This window comes from Narcine bancroftii, chromosome 10 (genome assembly GCF_036971445.1).
Source record: "Narcine bancroftii isolate sNarBan1 chromosome 10, sNarBan1.hap1, whole genome shotgun sequence".
NCBI lineage: Eukaryota > Metazoa > Chordata > Chondrichthyes > Torpediniformes > Narcinidae > Narcine > Narcine bancroftii.
Window position 1 is genome coordinate 27,358,920 of NC_091478.1, and position 22,390 is coordinate 27,381,309.

The 22,390-nt window shown below is 45.9% G+C and overlaps 1 long non-coding RNA gene across 1 annotated transcript; it reads left to right on the forward strand.

The window, feature by feature from the left end:
* Positions 1 to 6,325: 6,325 nt before the first annotated feature.
* On the forward strand, positions 6,326 to 21,298 carry LOC138743919 (uncharacterized). Its single transcript, XR_011345115.1, has 3 exons — positions 6,326 to 6,445; positions 16,105 to 16,238; positions 18,886 to 21,298. It is a non-coding gene; the product is annotated as an uncharacterized lncRNA (long non-coding RNA).
* Positions 21,299 to 22,390: the final 1,092 nt, after the last annotated feature.

Below are 22,390 nucleotides of genomic sequence, written 5' to 3' on the forward strand. Positions count from 1 at the left end.
AAAAGGATAAATCTTCCAAAATTCCTGGGAACAATTCCAGAATAAAAATGCTTGAGAACACAGAAGCTCGTGGACTGGATTGCATGTGGTATATATCGACGATCCCACATGGTCCATTCTCACCTTCACCAGGAGCAGACAGCTCCACTCTCTTCACTTCCAGGAGAATTTACCTTTTATGGTGACGACTTACAATGCGGATCCTGTGGTGCCTTTATGCAGAGCTGAGTCGCGAGCCGGCTTCCAGAGCTGAAGGAGGCGGGGCGAGTGGTGCAGAGGCACTGCCCACCACCATGACCTAAAACATACACGCCAAGAAGAGAGCACAGCCTATACTTGAAAATGGCGACCGAAGAGCAGGTTAGAGCCCTAGCGGAGATCTGTGCAGGCAGACTTAGGTCTCGGGCAAATCTCTCCAGTAACCATATGGTTTTTTTTTAATTCATGTTCCTGGATCGTGGGCTGATGGCGTCATCAGCCGTCCCCTCTGGAGCCTCACTCAGTGGCATTTCTTTCACGGAAGAGGTGGAGCAACGTCACCCCATCTCTGACACTACCCCCCCCCCCCACCCCCCAGGCGGATGGAAGATGGAGCAAGTTCGACCAGTCAATCCTCCTTCGGACCTTTGATGAAGGTAAGTGTAGTGATTTAAAGACAGAGAATATCTGTCTCTCTTTAGCTTTCAGGTGGAATAGCTGGGAGAATGTGGCTCCGGAGCCGGCTGCGGGGAGAGACTCCTTAGACCAAACGCCGGCTCCTGTTGACTGTGGCTATAGTCCTGCCTGCTTTCAGGTGCCCGGGGGAGCACTCGGAAGCGGAGTATACACCTACCCGAGGAGGGATGGGTAAGTACCTTCTGCGGACACTGCAAGACCTGCTGAACTCCTCCAGCATCTCTGTGTTTTAACTACAATCGCAGCGTCTGCAGACTTTCATGTTTGACTCCTCTCGAACACTACTTTTGTATCTGCTTCCTCCACTAATCTTGGCACTCCCCCCCACCACCCCCCCCCCACAGAGTAAAAAAACATGCCCCGCTCATCTCCCTTAAAATTCCTCCCCTTCACTTTAAGTGTGTGATGCTTTCACACAGAGGAAAAGCTAAAATAAAAATTCCTCAGTATAACTTGTGGAAATAGTCAAGAATAAGAGACACTTCACCAGTGCTCTTGCTTGAGTTTTGACGATGTACTGTTATTTTTTTTCCACAGTGTGAAATGTACTTCCGGTGTTCAATTTGTTAACATTGAAGCAAAATCATTTACAAGCCCTATTCATGCTCCCCCAAGCCTTGTGAAGTCTTTAAATGCCGTGAACTGCTTTGATCACAGTAGTCATCTTCAGAAATTAAATGTTTTACAGATTCCAAAGATGGAATATTCCTTTTATTTCCCCTTCTTCACATTTACTGGAGTATTCCTCAGGGTTCTGATGGAAGTGTGTTGCCATAGTGATGGTGTGTTTGTGGCATTTGGTTTAAAAGATCCAGAGATTTTAACTTCGGTGAGTGTGATCGGAATGATCCACCACTAATCTCGAAATCTGTGCTTGGTTCTATCATGTGGTGCTGCCTCATGTTGCAGGTAGTATTCCAGGGCTGATTGAAGGGTTGTCCGCGAGATTGGGGTCTGCGCTGGAGGGCTGAGATAACAAGCTTGCCTGCTCCACAAGAAGAGACCATAAGACCGTAAGACTTTGGAGCAGAAATAGGCTATTCAGCTTATCCAATCTGCCCCACCATTTAATCATGAGCTGATCCATTTCCCCACTCAGCCGCACTGCCTAGCCTTCTCCCCATAACATTTGATGCCCTGGCTAATCAAGAACCTATCAATCTCTGCCTCCACAACTGCCTGTGGCAACAAATTCCACAGATTCACCACCCTCTGGCTGAAGAAATCTCTAAGCAGACGCCCTTCAATCTGAAGTTGCGCCCTCTTGGCCTAACCTCTCTCACCACAGGAAGCAACCTTTCTACATCCACACCTTTCAACATTCAAGATGTTTCAATGGGATCTCCCCTCATTCTCCTAAATTCCAATGAGTACAGGCCAAGAGCTGTCAAACGCTCCTCATAAGATAACCCTTTCATTTCTGGAATTATCCTTGTGAATCTCCTCTAAACCTCTCCAACTTCAGAGAATCATTTCTTAATTCTCTATTTTGAATGCCGATAGACATGGACAGAGTTAATGTACAGCATTTTATAGGAGCACAATTTATGAAGAAATTAGGACAGGTACATGGATGGGAGAGGTACGGAGGGCTATGGACTGGGTGCAGGTCAGTGGGACTAGGCAAAACAAATGGCTCAGCACAGACTAGAAAGGCCGAAGGAGCATGTTTCTGTGCTGTAGGGTTCTATGGTTCTCATTGAGAGTGTCCTATCTGGTTGCATCATTGTGTGGGATGGCAGCTGGAAAGCATCAGACCAGAAGTCTGAACAGAAGATCATCAAAATGACTGAGAAGATCAATGGAGTCACCCTTTCCTCTAATGACATCATTCACTGGGAAGGTTGCTTAAATATGGCTCCAACGATTATCGAAGACCGTTTCCATCCTTTCCACACAGTATCTTTGATCCACTACCAGCAGGAAGGAGATACAGGAGCATCAAAATCAGGTCTGCCAGGCTGGGAAATAGCTTCTTCCCACAGGCTGTGAGATTAATGAATGTATCTTGTCATCATCCCAAAATATCTTTATATATTATAAATTTTATCTTTATGTAGATGTGTGATTATTATGTGCTGTGTATGTGTGTGTATGTGTGTGCTCTGAGGTCTGGAGAAACGCTGTTGCTTTGGATTGTATCTGTACATTCAGATGATAATAAATGAACGTTTCTGTTCTAAAGGCTGTGTCCTCTGGTCCTAGACGCTCCACATCTGGAAGCATCCACTCTGTGTAGCCCATCAGATATTCAGGACGTTTCGATGAGACCTCCCCACCCCACCACCCCCCACCCCTCCACCATAACAAATGGCTAATATATGGATAACGTGGATAGTCACTGTCTTTTTCCCAGGGTAAGGGAGTCTAAAATTAGAGGGCACAGGTTTAAGATGAGAGGGAAGACCTGGGGCACCTTCTTCACACAGAGGGTGGTGGGAATACGGAACGAACTGCCAGAGGAAGGGGGTGAAACACGATAGGCTGCAGACAGTGTCTAGTAAACACACCGAAATGCTGGAGGAACTCAGCTGGTCTTTTCAGCAGCTATAGGAGACAAAGATATATTCCCAACATTTCGGGCCTGAGCCCTTCCTCAAGGAAAAATCAGAAATGGCGGAAGCAGGATATATCAGAAAGTCTCAGAATTCAGACAACGAGGGAGGAATCCAGACCAACAAAAGGTGTTAATTGGAGGAACAACACCTCATCTTGCATGGATGGTGTAGTGGTTTGCGGAATGCTGTTACAGCACCAGTGATCAGGACCAGGGTTTGAATCCTGTGCTGTCTGTAAAGAGTTTGTACATTCTCCCCGGGGGCTCCAGTTTCTTCCAACCCTTCAAAATGTACTGGGGTTGTGGGTTAATTGGGTGTAAATTGGGCAGCACGGACTTTTGGGCTAAAATGGCCTGTTACCATGTTGATTGTCTAAATGTTTAAAAAAAATTAATTCTAACTGGGCACCCTCCTACTGGATGCCATTAATATCAACCTATCTGGCTTTCATTAAACTCACCCCCCCCTCAACTTATTCCCCCATCTTCTCTCCATTCCCTGTCTCCTTTCGCCCGAGCATGATACATCCTACCTAGTCCCTTATCACATCCAATTAACACCTTTTGTTGGTCTGGATTCCTCCCCCGTTGTTTGAATTCTGAGACTTCCTGTTATATTTTGCTTCCGCCTTTTCTGATTTTTCCTTGAGGAAGGGCTCAGGCTCGAAGCGTCAGGAATATATCTTTGTCTCCTTCTTCTTTGGCTTGGCTTCGCGTACGAAGATTTATGGAGGGGGTAAAAAGTCCACGTCAGCTGCAGGCTCGTTTGTGGCTGACAAGTCCGATGCGGGACAGGCAGACACGATTGCAGCGGTTGCAGGGGAAAATTGGTTGGTTGGGGTTGGGTGTTGGGTTTTTCCTCCTTTGCCTTTTGTCAGTGAGGTAGGCTCTGCGGTCTTCTTCAAAGGAGGTTGCTGCCCGCCAAACTGTGAGGCGCCAAGATGCACGGTTTGAGGCGATATCAGCCCACTGGCGGTGGTCAATGTGGCAGGCACCAAGAGATTTCTTTAGGCAGTCCTTGTACCTTTTCTTTGGTGCACCTCTGTCACGGTGGCCAGTGGAGAGCTCGCCATATAACACGATCTTGGGAAGGCGATGGTCCTCCATTCTGGAGACGTGACCCATCCAGCGCAGCTGGATCTTCAGCAGCGTGGACTCGATGCTGTCGACCTCTGCCATCTCGAGTACTTCGACGTTAGGGATGTAAGCGCTCCAATGGATGTTGAGGATGGAGCGGAGACAACGCTGGTGGAAGCGTTCTAGGAGCCGTAGGTGGTGCCGGTAGAGGACCCATGATTCGGAGCCGAACAGGAGTGTGGGTATGACAACGGCTCTGTATACGCTTATCTTTGTGAGGTTTTTCAGTTGGTTGTTTTTCCAGACTCTTTTGTGTAGTCTTCCAAAGGCGCTATTTGCCTTGGCGAGTCTGTTGTCTATCTCATTGTCGATCCTTGCATCTGATGAAATGGTGCAGCCGAGATAGGTAAACTGGTTGACCGTTTTGAGTTTTGTGTGCCCGATGGAGATGTGGGGGGGCTGGTAATCATGGTGGGGAGCTGGCTGATGGAGGACCTCAGTTTTCTTCAGGCTGACTTCCAGGCCAAACAATTTGGCAGTTTCCGCAAAGCAGGACGTCAAGCGCTGAAGAGCTGGCTCTGAATGGGCAACTAAAGCGGCATCGTCTGCAAAGAGTAGTTCACGGACAGGTTTCTCTTGTGTCTTGGTGTGAGCTTGCAGGCGCCTCAGATTGAAGAGACTGCCATCCGTGCGGTACCGGATGTAAACAGCGTCTTCATTGTTGGGGTCTTTCATGGCTTGGTTCAGCATCATGCTGAAGAAGATTGAAAAGAGGGTTGGTGCCAGAACACAGCCTTGCTTCATGCCATTGTTAATGGAGAAGGGTTCAGAGAGCTCATTGCTGTATCTGACCCGACCTTGTTGGTTTTCGTGCAGTTGGATAATCATGTTGAGGAACTTTGGGGGACATCCGATGCGCTCTAGTATTTGCTCACGGTGTCGAAGGCTTTGGTGAGGTCAACAAAGGTGATGTAGAGTCCTTTGTTTCGTTCTCTGCATTTTTCTTGGAGCTGTCTGAGGGCAAAGACCATGTCAGTAGTTCCTCATTCAAACTGCATGAGTTTTTCAAGCTTTGTTGGGACCAAGGTAAACTGCCTCAGGATCTTCGTGATGCCACCATCATCACCCTGTACAAAAACAAAGGCGAGAAATCAGACTGCTCAAACTACAGGGGAATCACGTTGCTCTCCATTGCAGGCAAAATCTTCGCTAGGATTCTACTAAATAGAATAATACCTAGTGTCGCCGAGAATATTCTCCCAGAATCACAGTGCGGCTTTGTCTCCTATAGCTGCTGAAAAGACCAGCTGAGTTCCTCCAGCATTTCGGTGGTTTTGGCAGAGAAAGGGGTAGAGGTGTGGACAATTACGGCATTCAAATGACATTTGGTCAGATGGATGAATAAGAAATGCTTAAAGGGATGTGGACCCAATGCAGGCAAATGGGACTTGCTCAGATAGTCAGTTGGGTCAGTGTGGATGTGGAACCAAAGGGCCTGTTTCCCTGCTGTATGACTGGATGGTCAGTTTTTTTTAAAGTATTCTTACCTCTACATACCGAGACGCTGGTGTTCTGTGGTGAATCACCACCTCACTTACACAACCAGCAATCACTCTTCAGATCCAGGCCCCATGAAAGCAGGGGAATCACTGATCTATGAGAAGTTGTCAAGAATGATTTTGAACATGGTGATTTATCATTTAAAGTGGAGAAGCTCCTTATGTCTCCCAGCAGCAGAAATCAGTGAATGTTGAGGCTGGTTTCTGTCGCAATGTTTTATGAAAAAAAAATCAAAGCACCTCAACCATGGTAAAAACCGTCAAAATCAGCTTTGCCACAACTAAAGCAAACAAGGATTTACATCGATCCCACCGGTGGGAAGTCAAAATACTGCAGATGGTGCATAACTAAAATAAAATTAAATGGTGTTCAGCAGGCCAGGAACATGACAGTGACTTGGTGTGGAAGGACATCAAACCCAGTGTTAACATTGTTTTTCTCTGTCTGCAGGCATTGCCCAATCTCTGGAGCAACTTCAGCATTTTACCAGTGACCAATAATGTGGTTCGGAGGCTTTGAAGTGCTTCGTATAATGAAGAGAGAGGCAGAAAGGTTCAGGGAGCCGATAGGTCAAGGGTGAGTGACTGGGATCATGAGATAGATGGGAGAGTTATAGGGCTGGAGGGGGGTGGAGAGTTACAGAAACAAGGAAGGGAGAGACCTTCTTCACCTGAGATGGTCCCACAGGGTGGAGACTGACTTACTTCTGCTGGTTTAAGGTGGGGTGGAAAGTTTAAGGGAGAGTGGTGGGTGCCTGGATCAAGCTGCCAGGGGTAGTGGTGGAAGCAGATACAATAGTGGTGTTCAAGAGACTTATAGATGGACACAAAAATATTGTGGGTAGGTGGAGGTATATGGATCTGCTGGCAGCAGAGATTTTGTTTAATGTGCAATCATGGTTAGGGCAGAGATCGTGGGCTGAAGGGGCTGCTCTTGTGCTGTTCTATGTTCTAATTCAGTACTCACTCCAGTCCAGATACCCATCTATTCCATGTATGTGTTCGTCTCTGACTATTTCTAGTGTGTTCATATCCATCATTAAATCAAGAGACCAGCACCATTCACAGTATTCCAAATGTAATCTCCACCAAGTCTCTTCAACTCTTCAAGATGATGGCACCTATGATCGTCAGCAGCACGAGGGGTTACAGAAGCAGAGGACTGGTGCGGGGCCCCAAAAAACACGGAGACCACCCCCTGTTTGAGAAGAAGAAGCAGAGGAGATGAATCATGGGACGGTGACCACGGTGGCAGACCAGTGAAGGGCTGTGTGGTTGAAGACACACTCAGGCGGAGGACCGTTAGGGGCTTGAAGAGAGGTGGGCTGCTGGCGATGGTGGTCAAGGGATTAGCACCGGGCTGCGGGCTACTGGAGACTAGCAGGTATCGGAACAGGAATGCGAGAGGGTGCCGAGGGTGCTGAAGGGCTCCTGAGCACGTTGGAGGTTTGGATCTGGAGCTTGGGCTGCCGAAGTATTGGACTGGACTCTCTGTGGCTGTGGGGGCTGCGGCAGCGCAGGAGGCGGTCACTCAGTGACTCTGAGGGGACTCTCTTTTGCTTCTTATTTTCTGACTGTAAGAGGAGCTTCAGGCAATTTCTGCTGATGGTGAATCCATCTGCCTTGCAGCAGGTGTAAACAAATTCTGTGTAATATTGCACAGTCTTTATTTCATGAAAATAAATTGAATCTTGATTTTGATCTCGAACTTTACTGCTTCAGGGAGGGGGGCCCATAAATTTTGAGCAGAAGTTTTAGGGGAACTCAGCCAGCACCATCATGGGTGCCAGTCTTCACTCCATTAAGGATGTCTACAAGAAATGGTGCCTCAAGAAAGCAGCCTCTATCCCCAAGGACCCTCACCACCAGGCCATGTCCTCTTCACTCTGCTACCATCAGGAAGGAGGTACAGGAGTCTGAAGAAAAACACTCAACGGTACAAAAACAGGTCTTTCCCCTCGGCCATCAGATTTCTGAATGGACATTGAACCACAGACACTACCTCACTTTCTCTTTTTATACACGAGTTTTTATCTTTTAAATCTTGCATTTACAGAATTGTAATTTATATTAATTTTTTAATCTTGTTTTGCACAGCTCTTCTGCCACAAAACACAAATTTCCTGACACGTTCATGACAATCAACCTGATTCTAATTCTTTAGCTACACATCCACACACCAAGGTAATTTATCACCAGCCAGTGAACCTACTGACCCTCAGCTCTGGGATGTGGGAGAGACACCGGAGCACCCACACCTTCATGGGGGAGCCTGCAAACTCCACACAGGCAGTACCTGAGGTCAGGATGGAGCCAGGGTCTCTGTAACTGCTGAGGCAGCAGTTTTGCCATCATTGCTCCACTTCTGGGCTCAACTCAGTGGAATCTTTTGTCCGTTCCAGCAGTTTCCACAGCATTATCTTGCAGAATATACATCGCACATCAATGTTTCCCAGTGCGTCTCGTGTGGGAATTACATTGTAGAATAATCTATCAATTCACCAGATAATTCTTTCTTTCCACTTCTGCCTCCCACTGTTATTCTAATTCCCTCTCTTTGTCTGCGGTATTCCCATGAGCTAGTTCTTCAAATACTTCATTTGTTGTTGTATTAAACACTTGGTTCTTTTCTGGCATTGTTTTGCACATTAAAGAAATTACCTAGGTTAATTATTCATTGCTGCCTGCTAATTATCTGTTACCACTCTCCTCCATCCTGTACTTTGATGTTGCTTGTGTCAATTTCCTCCTTCAACATCTGGCCTTCCCTCTCTCCTTGTCTTTTGGGCAGAACGGGAGAAGCAAGGGACTAAGGAGGGGGAGGCCAGGAAGGAAGGCATGCAGGCTCCTGGCATGTGGAGTGCAGGTGCCTGGACAGACGGAGCATATCTGGAGCAAGCATGGGCGTCAGCCCAGAGCTCACACCCAATCCCAGAAGGCCTGGCAGCTGCTCAGACTGCAGTTGCACAAGGATCTCTCACAGTAGCACTGGCCTGGGACAGAGATCAGAGAGGATCTATGTGAGAGGATGACCTATCCTGGACAAACAACACCTCCTCATTAATTGGGCATGCATGGCAGTGCCTACGCTTCTGAAGGAGGTGGAGGAGGATAAGGCCCCCATTTTGACAACATTTGAGAGTTCCTGTCCATCTGCATCATTGTGTGGGATGGTAGCTGGAAAGCTCCAGACTGGAAGTCAATCCAGAGGTTCATCAAAATGCCCGAAAAGATCACTGGGGTCTCTCATTCCTCTATTGACAACAGTCACTGGGACCATTGCTTAAATAGGGCTGAAAGAATTATTGAGAGCCCTTTCCAATCAGCATACAGTATTTTTGACCCACTGCCCTCAGGAAGCAGGTACAGGAGCATCAAAATCGGGGATGCCAGTCTGGGAAATAGCTTCTTCCCACAGGCTGTAACTGTAACTGAGTAAATCATTCCAGAATATATTTATTTATTTCAAATTATATCTTTATGTGTACATGAGACAGTTGTGTGTATTGTGTGTCCATGTGTGCACCGTGGTGCAGAGAAATGCTGTTTTGTCAGGTAGTATATGCACAGTCAGATGATTATAAACTTGTATCTGAACCTGTAACACTGCCAGGGGACTGTGGGGTGCATTGCGGATAACATGCGGATGATACAAAAATAGGGGGAGTTGCGGAGAGTGAGGATGGTTTTCTGGGACATCAGAAGGATTTGGACTGCTTAGAAGAGTGGGATGAAAGGTGGCAGATGGAGTTTAATGTAGATAAGTGTGAAGAGCTTCATTTTGGGAAGAATAATCAAAATAGGACATATGCAGTGAAGGGGAGGGCATTGAGGAATGCAGAGGAACAGAGAGATCTTGGAATTATAGTTCAGTGTTCTTTGAAAGTGGATTGATTCTCATGTAGATAGGGTAGTGAAGAAGGCCTTTGGTATGCTGGCCTTTATAAATCATAGCATAGAATATAGGAGCTGGGAGGTGATATTGAGATTGTTCAAGGCACTGGTGGGGCCAAGTGTGGAATATTGTGTGCAGTTCTGGTCTCCAAATTATAGGAAGGATATCAATAAGGTAGAGAGGGAACAGAGAAGATTTACTAAAATGTTGCCTGGATTGCAGTATCTAGAATACAGAGAACGATTGAGTAGACTGGGTCTTTATTCATTGGAACGTAAAAGGTTGAGGGGGGATTTGATAGAGGTATATAAAATTATGAGGGGAATAGATAGCAAAGCATCAGATAGGCTCTCCCCCTTGAGAGTAGGAGAGATTGGAACGAGGGGTCATAATTTAAGGGTTGGGGGAAAAACTTTAGAAGTAACAAGAGGGGAACCTTCTTCACTCAGACAGTGGTGACTAAGTGGAATGACCTTCCGGAACAGGTGTTTACAGCAGGGTCAATTTTGTCATTTAAGAGGAGGTTGGATGAGTACATGGATGTGAGGGGGTTGGAGGGTTATGGGCAGGGAGCAGGTAGGTGGTACTAGTGCCGATATGGCCTGTTTCTGTATTGTAATTGTTATATGGTTATATGCCAGGGAGGTGAGCTGAATAACTGGATGGATACATCACTCTCTGAGAGCCCTGCCTGTAAGTGGCACTGGATCACATTTTTCACTGATATTCAGCCACTCTATCCATTCTATCTGCTGGTTCTTTAAAAGAGTTGTCCAATTATGTCTTATTATCAATGATTCTCTGTAACACCTCCACTCTCACTTTCCAGAACATAGCAACTAGAAACGGGAGTCAGCCATCCGTCCCGTCGAACCTACTCCACCATTCATCGAGATCACGGCTGATCTGATGATCGGCTCATCTCCACCTACCTGCCTTTTCCTTATATCCCTTAATTCCCCTACTGTGTAAAAATCTATCCAACCTGTCTTAAATATCCTTACTGAGGTCACCTCCACTGCTTCAATGATCAGCGAATTCCACCAATTCACCACCCTCTGGGGAAGGAGGTTTCTCCTTATCTCCGACCTAAATCTACTACCCTGGATCTTGAGGCTATGTCCCCTAGTTCTGGCCTCACTAACCAGTTCTCTCTCTTTAGGCCTTTTTACATCGCTTCATTTACCTTCATAAAAGCTCCAAGGGCGGATTCAGCAGGTGAACTCCGATCCGTCTGGAGGGTTCCCTCAGAGGTGGAGGGAGGTTGCTCCACCTCCTCCATAAAGGCAATGCCGCTGAAAGCGGCTGCAAAGGGGCGGGTTGATGATGTCATCAGCCTGTGACCCAGGAGCGCCATTTTTAAAATCCCGTATGTGCACTCGGCAGTAAACATTGCGTTGGAGATCTGCCCAAGGCTGCTTGAACAGATTTCCACCAGCACTCTTACCTGCTCTTCGGACACCATTTCGGATATAGCCCGCTTTCCCTTCTCGGTGTGGATGTTTGACTTCACGGTGATGGGTGGTGCTACTGCACCACTCACCCCGCCTCCCTCAGCTCGAGAAGACGGCTCCTGACGCTGCTCAGTATGAAGGCAATGCTGGATCAGCTTATAGAATAGACCTTCTCCATAAAAGGTTAATTCATCTTTTTTTCATTGAGTCGGCTTCAATATGCAATTGCACCATAAAAAGGGCTTTTATTTTTCTGTTCCTCTTCCTCACTCTCTATTTTTCTTCTCTCTCACACACACACACACACACACACACACACACACACACACACACACTCTCTCTCTCTCTCTCTAGCTTTCTCCCCTCCCCTTTTTCTTTCAGTCTTCTCCTCTTCCCCTTCCTCTCTCTCTTACACACACATTTGCTCAGTATCTCTTAGTTGATCTCTATCAGATTTCTCTCTCTCTCATTCTCTCTCTCTCATTCTCTCTCTCTCTCACACACACACACATTCTCTCTTATTCTGTCATTCTCTCTCCTTCTCTCACTCACCCCAATCCCCGTTGAATTCTTGTCCATCTCTCAACCTCAATTCCTGTTGAATTCTTGTCCATCTCTCAACCTCCTGTCCAGGCAAGACCTATCTTCTCCGTCAGAGTGGGACAGTTAATTTTCACAAAGTGTAGGTTGGATTCAGAGTAAAGGTTCGGTTCCCTGCCTTTGGAGCTTCTAATTGCATCCCAGAGCAGTCCTTAAGTCTCTCATCTCCCTCTAGTTTCACTTCTCTCTCTGATTGAGATTACCAATTAAATACCAATTAGTGCCTAATTATTTCCCTTCCTCTCCTTACATCTGTTATGAGGAGGATGCTTTCAAACCTCTCCATCGGCTGAAATCCAATTCTATTTCTCCACAGTGAAAGTGCGATGCATTAATCATAAAATTCCATCCAGTTCCCTGTGACTCATCTCTCTTTATCTCAAGTCCTGTTGAGCGGCTGAATAACATTCACATGAGCAGATCATACATATTCTTGCCTTGTTTATGATGTCCCCTGCTGAGACTTCAGAGGGAAAGGCATGCATTTTTCCATTCAAGATTCAAAATTCAGGAATCTTTTACGAATGGATGAGTTTATTTTTGTTTGCGCTGTAAAGTCACACAAGGAGATGACATTAGTTCAGCACCCCTGTCAAGATGAGAAAGGGAAGCAAAAGGATGTCCCCTCAGAGACACTGGGTATCTATGGATTCAGCTGCCTCCCATGATGTCCCTGCCTCCTGTGACCCCATTACTTCAGTAGCCGCATGGCCTCCTGTCTGGTCCAGAGGTGACCCCAAGCTCCAGTTGCCTCCTGGCTCCCGAAATCATGGAGAGTCTCAGCCTGAGATGTTGTCTCTCCATTTTCTGTTGTTCCTTCAGGAATCTTCTCACCACTGCTGAAGCTCCCCTGACGCAGTCATTGTTGTCATTTGGGGAAACACAGAAGACATGTTGTGCACAGCACGGGGCAGCACGGTTGGCATACCGGTTAAAGCAATACTGTTACAGTGCCTGCCATTGGGACCGGGGTTTGAATCCAGTGCCGTCTGTAAGGAGTTTATACATTCTCCCTGTGTCTGCATGGATTTTCCCTGGGGCTTCGGTTTCCTCCCACCGTTTGAAACATATAGGTTAATTGGGTGTAATTGGCCAAAATACCATGCTGTATGTCTAAATTTACACATTTATATTAAATTTAAAATTTAAGATCCCTCAAACTTTACTTGCAAAGACCAGATGCTGTAAACCAGTGGTTCTCAACCTTTTTCTTTCCACTCACGTACCATTTTAAGTAATCCCTATTGCCATCGGTGCTCTGTGATTAGTAAGGGATTGCTTAAGATGGTATGTGAGTGGGAAGGGAAGGTTGAGAATCGCTCCTCTAGACCTAATTGTTACTGAAATATTTTGCTTGAGAAAAATTGTCATTGGCCCATTACCTTTGGAGCTGTGAAATTGTGCACATAACGAGTCAATTGGGTACAATTAAAATTGGTTTTCAACCTTTTTCTTTCCACCCACATACCACCTTAAGCAATCCCTTATTAATAACAGAGCACCTGTGGCACAGGGATTACTTAAAGTGGTTTGTGAGTGGAAAGAAAAAAGTTGAGAACCATTGGTTTATATAATGGTCCAAAAGCTAAAGTTGTAACAGATGGGCACATGTTTGCATCTTTTCGTTTAGCTAGATCTAACAGACAAGGGTGTCCATTATCTCCAGCTTTATTTATTTTAACAATAGAAACCATTAGTAGAATTGATTCGATCTGACTCTGATATTAAATGTTTTAAAGTTGACAGAGAGGAGTGCATTTAGGAATGGAAAGAGGCCTCAAGGAAATACATAGTTATATACCTCTTGAGAAGATTACATATCATTTAAGGAATAAATATGAGATCTCTCTGAAAATTTGGTGCCCATGTTTACATATTGTAGGTATAAATTTATAAAAGGTTTTCTCGAAACCTCGTTAATTCCTTGGAATAAACAAACAAATAAATAAATAAAATTGAGTGAATGGTGGTGATACTTTGGTAACCGGGTTTGCTTCTTTCTTCTTCTTTTCTTCCTCGTAATTACAATTTCTTTCTTTTCTCTTTCTTTCCTCTTTTTTTTCCCGTGGGAGGGGGGTTTTTGGGGCTTTTTCGGAGGTTATCTGATAAGTCATGTATAATGGATTTGATATGGTTATATGACTTTTTGAACCTTGATATTAATATGTATGGAAACAAATAAAATATTCAAAAAAAGGAAAGCAGGCAGGTGCCTGCATTGAAGGAAAAGTCAGGGGGAGAAGTACAGGCCAAAGGACAAGAGGCATTAATTGAATATGGATGTCACACAGGAGTGAGGAGAAGTGAGAATTAACTGGGGAAGGGGGGTTGATTTGGGCCCTGTGAAAGCAGAGCTGGTGTATTGAAGACAGAGGGAAAAGGAAAATGCTAAGGGAGAGGAGACGTAGGGAAAGATTGGTGGGGAGGGGAGGCAAAAGGAAACCGGAGAATTCTATATTAATGCCATCCGGTTGGAAGGGGCCCAGGTGGAATATGTTCTTCCAATTTGCGGGTGGTCTCAGTCTGGCAGTGCATGAGACCATGGACAGATGTATCAGGAAAGGAGTGGGGTGGGGAATTGAAATGGGTGGCTGTTAGGAGATCCACATTATTGAGGCAGACAAAGCTGAGGTGCTCAACTAAGCGATCTCCTGGTCTGCACCCAGTCTTGCCGGTGTAGAGGAGACCACAACGAGAACACCAGATGCTGTAGATGACCCCTGCAGACTCACAAGTGAAATATTGCTTCACTTGGAAGGAATTATTTCACCTATTTTTTCGCTTGCACCAACTGTAGCTGTGAATATTTATTTATTATCTCTTTCTGTATTGGGGTAACAATGTATACCACTGTAGTTGGGGGCTCCTACCTACCTGTGTGGCTGCAGCAAGTATAAATTGTGGTGCACCTAAGCATTGCACTCAATAAACTCATTATTATTTCCTTTACCATAGATAGTATGTAAGACCAGAACCAAGCACGTGAAGAAAGTACATCAGCACTTCCACTTCCTTGGGAGTTTGCAGAGGTCTGGTAAAATTCCAGAAACCCTGGCAAATATCTGCAGATGTGTGGTGGAAAGTGTGCTGATCGGCTGCATCACGGTCTGACATGCAGACATCTATACCCTCGAGCATAAAGCCCTGCAAGAGCCCAGAACATCACAGGCAAAACTCTCCCTGCTATCGAGAACATCTGCAGGGATCACTGCCGTCTGAGAGCAGCAGCAATCATCAAGGATCTGCACCACTCAGCATCCGCTCTGTTCTCGCTGCTGCCATCAGGAAAGAGGCATAGGTGCCACAAGACTCACACCACCAGGTTCAGGAATATATGCTGTGTATAGTTGTTGTTTACACTACTAATAAGTGGTGATTCTGCTTCACCCACAGGAAAAAGAATCTCAGGGTTGTATGTGGCGTCATGCCCGTACTCTGACACTGAATCTGAAATCTGAAATTTTGGTCACTGGAGCTAGGAAGCAATAGCTCTGCCTCCAGTGCCATTGAGTCACCCAATGACAATTCGAGAAGTGGGCCACTCCAGTGATTCAGTCCTGGTTTTTCAGGCTGGTCTGGACCGTTGTCACTATCACAAGGCAAAGGTTCCTGTGTATGGGCACATCTGCAGCCATGTTCAAAAGGCTGACTCCATTCCCACGCAATCCTGGCCGAGGTTTACTACCAGCCTCACTGAGGATGCACAAGATGTTCTCCTTTCATATGACTATTTACATGTGAAATCCTCCAGTTTTCCTGACAAGGCAATAACACAACAAAGGCAATGCAGAACTGCCAAGAATGGGAAGGAGCAGCAAAGATAGGAAAATGATGAGAGACCATTGAATACTGCCCGATATACCAACGCAGGTCTGGAGTGGAGCCACCGATCTTCCTTTGAGAGGATGTGGAGTGTTTCAGGACATGGTTTATTCTGTCACATGACACTTCTAGGGATGGAGACGTTGCACAAACTTGGGGGTAGGAAAGTCTGGAGAGAAGGGCTGAACCAACTGTGTGAAACAAGCCTTTCGGCCCATGAGTTTGCGCCAAACATGATATCAAAATCAAACCCACAGTTTCCTTCCAACATCAGGCTCCTGAACCTCCCCACATTACACTAACCAGGGACCGCTCTGACACCACAACAGGACTGTCTGTGCCAGCCATTCTCAACAGGGGCCAGAGGACCCCTGGTTGGGGGGTGGGGGGGGCACAGCACATTTGACGAAAAGCGATATTTCCTTTTCACCTCACATAACAGATATTTTTATGTTTCTTATGTAGTTGGTAGGAGAGAAGTGTGGAAGAAACCAACTAAACTTGACTGCTTCACAGGGAAGGGGGCCAATAAACTTTGAGCAGAGTCCTAAGGGAGCCATCGCCAAAAAAAACACTAAGAATGGCTGTTCTACACTACTGTAAGTCACTTTGTTTGCTCTAGAATTATTGTGAATACATATTCTCTATCAATCTTCTGTATTTATTGAATTTTTAATTTTTTTAACATATACCTGTTTGAATGCAGCAAGAATTTTGGTGTGTATGAAAATAAACTAATTCTCATTCTCAATAACTGGAACTCCGCTGCCTGCACCTGATCCAGTACATATCCCTTCATCATAATCATGGATCTCTTTGGAAACCTCCACTGCTTCCTCCACTACTCCCAGTAGCCCATTACAGGCACCCACTCCTCTCTGTATAAAATATTTGCCCCAAACATCTCCCTCCTCCTTTACACAGAAATGCTGGAGGAACTCAGCAGGTCTTGCAGCATCCACAGGAGGTAAAGATATATTGGTATAACCGACATATCAGGCCTGAGAACCTTCTTCAAGGGATCAAGAGATACGACCAATGTTTTGAGTCTGCGCCCTTCTTCAAGGGGAACTCAGGCCCAAACTTTGAGTAAGGCACAAAAGTCTCCTGATACCATGATTGAAGTAAAAATACGATGCTGGAGAAACTGAGCTGGTGAAATAGTGCACATTATAGAGCAAAGATAAAGATACTCTGTGAATGGAGAGGGAAGGGGGTGGAGGCTGGAGGAAAGAAGGCAGAGGGATGGGGATGAGAGGGAGAAGTTGATGTTAATGCCATCCAGTTAGAGAGTGCCCAGATGGAAAATTAGATGTTGCTCCTCCAATTTACAGGTGGCCTTTGTTTGTCAGTACATGAAGACATGGACGTCAGCATGGGAATGGGACTGGGAATTGAAATGATTGGCCACTGGGAACTCCCTGTCACTGCTGTGGACAGAGCGAAAGTGCTCAGAGAAATGATCTCCCAGTCTGTATCTAGTCAGGTTTAGGTTATCTATCTTTCCTTCCTGTGGACACTGCGAGACCTGCTGGATCCCTCCAGTATTTCTGTGTTTTTACTGCAATCACAGCATCTGCAGACCTTGGCATTTCACTCCTCCTCATCTTAAACTCGTCCTCCTGCGTGTATTTTTGTACATGGGTATATTATGATCCTGTTGGACAATCAATTCATCATCAGCAATGATGCCGATCTGAACCATCGAAGGAGCAGGGAGAGTTGGGCCCAGTTCACCACCCAGGCAGAGTTGGGCCCAGTTCACCACCCAGGCAGAGTTGGGCCCAGTTCACCACCCAGGCAGAGTTGGGCCCAGTTCACTACCCAGGGACAGTTGGGCCCAGTTCACCACCCAGGCAGAGTTGGGCCCAGTTCACCACCCAGGCAGAGTTGGGCCCAGTTCACCACCCAGGCACAGTTGGGCCCAGTTCACCACCCAGGGATAGTTGGGCCCAGTTCACCACCCAGGGAGAGTTGGGCCCTGTTCTCAGCCCTATGGATAGTTGGGCCTGGCTCTCAGCACCAGGGAACTCCCTGCTGTGAAATCCTGGGGGTGGGATAACGAACCTCTGATGATCACGACCATCTTCCTGGGAGTGAGGCGGAGTCCAGCCCTGCCTCTGTCCACAATGCCTGATGACTCCAGGTGTAGGTTTCCTTGCCCAAAAATGTGACTCAAGAAGGTGAGGAAGGAACCTTGGTGTCACAAACTTACAATTTAAAACATAAAACCATTGAGCAATACAGCACAGAAACAGGCCCCTCAGCCCATCTTGTCTGTGGTGAACTATTATTCTGTCTGGTTCCACTGGCCTGCACCCAGTCCGTATCCCTCCATGCCCCTCCCTTCCACGTACCTGTCCAAATTTTTCTTAAATGTCAAGATTGAGCCCGCATTCACCACTTCAGCTGGCAGGTTATTCTACCCTCCCACTGCTCTCTGTGTGAAGAAGTTCCCTCTAATATTCCATTTAAACATTTACCCTTTCACCCTGAACCTACATCCTCTAGTTCTTGTCTCACCCAACCTCAGTAGAAAGAGACTGCTTGCATTTACCCTATCTATACTCCTCATAATTTTGTATACCTCTATCAAATCTCCCCTCATTCTCTGATGCTCGAGGGAATAAAGTCCTAACCTGTTTAACCTTTCCCTGTAACTTGGTTCCTCAAATCCCAGCAACATCCCAGTAAATCTTCTCTGCACTCTGTCTATCTTATTGATGTATTTCCTGCAGTTTGTTGACCAAAACTGCACACAATTCTCCAAATTTGACCTCGCCAATGTCTTGTACAACTTCACCATAGTATCCTAACTTCAATACTTAATATTTGATTTATGAATCTCTTTACAACCCTATCCACTTTCAGGGAATTTTATGTCTGTATTCCCAGATCCTTCTGTTCTACTCACTCCTCAGTGCCCTACAGTGTATGTCCTACCTTGATTAGTCCTCCCAAAGTGCAGCACCTCACACTTGTCTGCATTGAATTCCATCTGTTTTGTTCCCTCCTTGTCCCTATTACTGCAAAGGAAACACCTCAACCCTGGCAGTAAAAGCCTCTTGAATTTCAATTAATGGAATGTCATTACTGCAGGGCAAATGGCACCAAAATCGGGAGCAATCAGACTTATTAATTGCACTGCAACTTTTTGATGGAGTGTAATTTCACAACCCCCAAATTGTGCCATACATCTTTCTGAAAGCCGTTAATTATTGAAGACCTCACTGTGCATCTTTCCAGCTTTAGTGGTTCGACTGTTTCGAAGCTGCGGACAAAGCGAGGGAAGGGGCAGTGTGTGACAACTGAGTCATGGGAGAAACGGAATCCCCAACATCAAAGGAAAGTTGGCTGTGCCCCAGGGCACTCTGTGAGGAAGAAGGAGAATATTCCTCAGCTACAGGACATTTTAAAGCACACTGAATCCCTGGAGTATGTGTTACATTTCTCCACATTGGCCAGTACTTGAGGAAGATACTGCAGAGGGTTGTGAATGCAGTTCATTGCACCCCCCTCCTCTTTCCTCTCACCATCAATCAACCCACACTTCCCTCTAAACTGGGGAGGCTGCTTGAAGACCAGGAAATATTATCCACTGCAACAGTACAGACACACACTCCATTTCTTCGTCAACATATCTGTCCATGGCCTCATGCACTGCCAAACCGACACCAACGCAACTTTATATTTCGTATGGACAGTCTCCAACCATCTGGCATCAAAATCTCTCTCTCTCTCTCCCTCTCACTCCCTCTTTTCATCATCCCTGTCTCCCTTTCTCAGCTCCTCACCCTTCCCTACTTTCTCTTACCAGAGCTATCTGTCCTCTCCCCATCACTTCTCAGCTTCATCCTCCCACCCGTATCCACCTCTTACCCGTCAGCCCCTGTGCTCCGTCCCCTCTTCCTTCCTCCCCCCCACCTTTTTATCCAGGCACCTATGTGTTCTTCCACATTCCCGATGAAGGGCCCAGGCCTGAAATGTCAACTCCCTTTTGCTTCCTATGGATGCCGCGTGATCTGCTGAGTTTCTCCAGCAATCGACCCCATCACCTGCAAATTTTCATCCCACCCCGGACACACTCTCACCCCCCCCCGCCCCACCCATCAGGAAGAAGATTCAGAAGTCTGATAACAGCGGGAGAGAAGCTGTCCTTGAATCTCGATATGCATGATCTCACACTCATGAATCTTCTTCATAAAATGAGAAATCTCATTTTGGGAGCTGCCCAGTCCATCCAGCAGTAGAACACAGTACATAGACAGAGATTGGTTAGGACAGAGAGAAGGTAACACTACTGCTTTGTGGTGGATGCCTGAAATGGGCTGCCAGGGATAGTTGTGGGATCAGATGCAATAGTGACACTTCAGAGGCTTCTGGACAGACAGGTGAAAATGAAGAGTTGGAGGGATATCTAACAAATGCAAGCAGCCGAGTTTTAGTTCCATTTGGGTATTCCAGACACATTGGATTAAGAGTCTGTTGCTGTGTTTTTCTATACCTTTCTTTTACAATATTTTTATTAACATTGAAATTTCACATCCAAAAATGCTGAGTACATCTGGATGTTAAAATTCAAAAAGATACATTGCACTTAAATCATATCATTTCATCCAAGGTACTCCACATTTTAATCAAACAGTTGTATTGTATTGATATTTTATAATATAAAAAAGGGAAATCTAAACTCACTACCAAGAAAGAAAAATGTTTGGCCAAAAAAAAGGACAGAATTCTTCTCAGAGTGATAAATGACCTCATTAGTCAACACTTTTACCATCGTAAAAAATCAAAGATTGTAAAAGTAACTCAAAAAGGGTCCCCACAGTGTTTGAAAGTTTACATTCATATTAGAAATTGAGTTCTAATCTTCTCTAAGTTTAAACCTGACGTGACGTCTCATGGCCATTGTGCGTGATTAGGCGGGGAAATGTCCCGTCTGAGCAACACCGCCTGCCTCACCATAAGAGAAATAAAAACGGATACGTATAGCTGAGATGTCGTTAACGCTATGTCACTCCCCCACAATACCAAATAAAGCAGTTAAGGGATTTGGTTTAAAATTAACTTTTAAAAAGTGCAGAGAAGTGTGTAATCAAGTGTGTAATTATTGTGAACTCCAGTGAAGCTGTTATCCTCTCTTCGTTAGACAACCCCTTCATCCCTGAAGCCCATGCAGTGAGTCTTCTCTGAACTGTCTGCAATGCCCAGAAGATAGCTGAGCATCTCCAGGTTCAAGGACAGTTTCTTCCCCACTGTTCTCACAGCCCAAATGGTGCTGCCCTTACACTGTTTTAATGGAACCTTTCCTCTGCAATGCTCCATGCTTTTTTAAAATTTTACACTACCTGTTGTACTCAAGGATAGGTTGCCCAGAGAGCATTACTTTCGCTGCTTCTCCATACCAGAAACAATTCAATTCAATCCCACCTAAATGAGGAGCCCAAAAATGGCCCGGTGTAATCGAGGTGTGGTCTCACAAACAACCTGCAGAGATCACAGCCCCATTGGAGTCTGCCTTTGAATTTTAGATGCTTTGAAGGGAGTGCGATGAATGAGAGACAGCAGACTGTGCTTGGATGTGACTGTGTTGCTAATTGACTGTGGTTGAATTTCTAGGCAGATATCCCTCCTCTGCATCAAAAATCTTTTCTTGGAAGGTCCTATTATTCAGAGGGGGGGGGGGTGGGGGGGTGGCTTGGGAGGAGGGAGGGGGGAGGGAGAAAAAGTCACTGTAAATGTGTGGAAAAGAAAAAGTGTATATCATGGCTATTGTGATTTATGGTGTGAAAAATAAAAAATTTTTAAAAAAAAAGAGAAGGTCCTATTATTCTTGCCTGGTTTTATGCACATAGGAACCAGAGGGAGGTGAGGCCATTAGCACCCTCAATTCAGTAAGGTGCTATATGATTCAGTGAGGTCTTCTACCCATTCTCACATTCCTGTGGAATCCACACCCCTCAATTCCTTTAACTTGCAAAAATCACTCTATCTCCACAACCGGTCTAGACTCAAACAACATCCAGACTCTCCCCTATACAGCCCTGACCCAAACATCATCCATACTCTCCCCTCCACAGGCCTGACCCAAACATCATCCAGACTCTCTCCTAAACTGGCCTGACCCTAACATCATCCAGACTCTCCCCTACACAGGCCTGACCCAAACATCATCCAGACTCTCCCCTCCACAGGCCTGACCCAAACATCATCCAGACTCTCCCCTACACAGGCCTGACCCAAACATCATCCAGATACTCCCCTACACAGGATGATGGACAGAGGCACCTGCTGGTTTCCTCCAGCAGATTGTACGTGAATGCTTCACTTCAGACACCCAAACGCTTAGCAAGGCAGGCAGCATCTGCAAAGATGGAAGAAGAGTGTTTGGAGTCAGAGTTTCACAGGATCTTGCTTGCTCAAATAAAATGGTAGTGCAGCCAGATCTACTGATGCCACTGGTGCAGACGAGGGGAGAGCAGAGACACAGCTCTGCTCCATAGGTCCTACCGTCCAATCTGATTGCCATCAACTCTGTACAGGCTATAAATGGCCTGTTAAAGGAGCATATGGTGATTTATTTTAAAATCCTGCCACCATGGGATACCTTCCCATGTCCCCTCAGCCAATGGTAGGATCATCAAATGATTGGTAGAGAACTGAGGAACTTTCCAGGTCTCTCGTCTGCCAATGCTCATGCTGGCTGGTGGACTATTTAGCCATGGAGGGGCATCACCACTGATTTTGT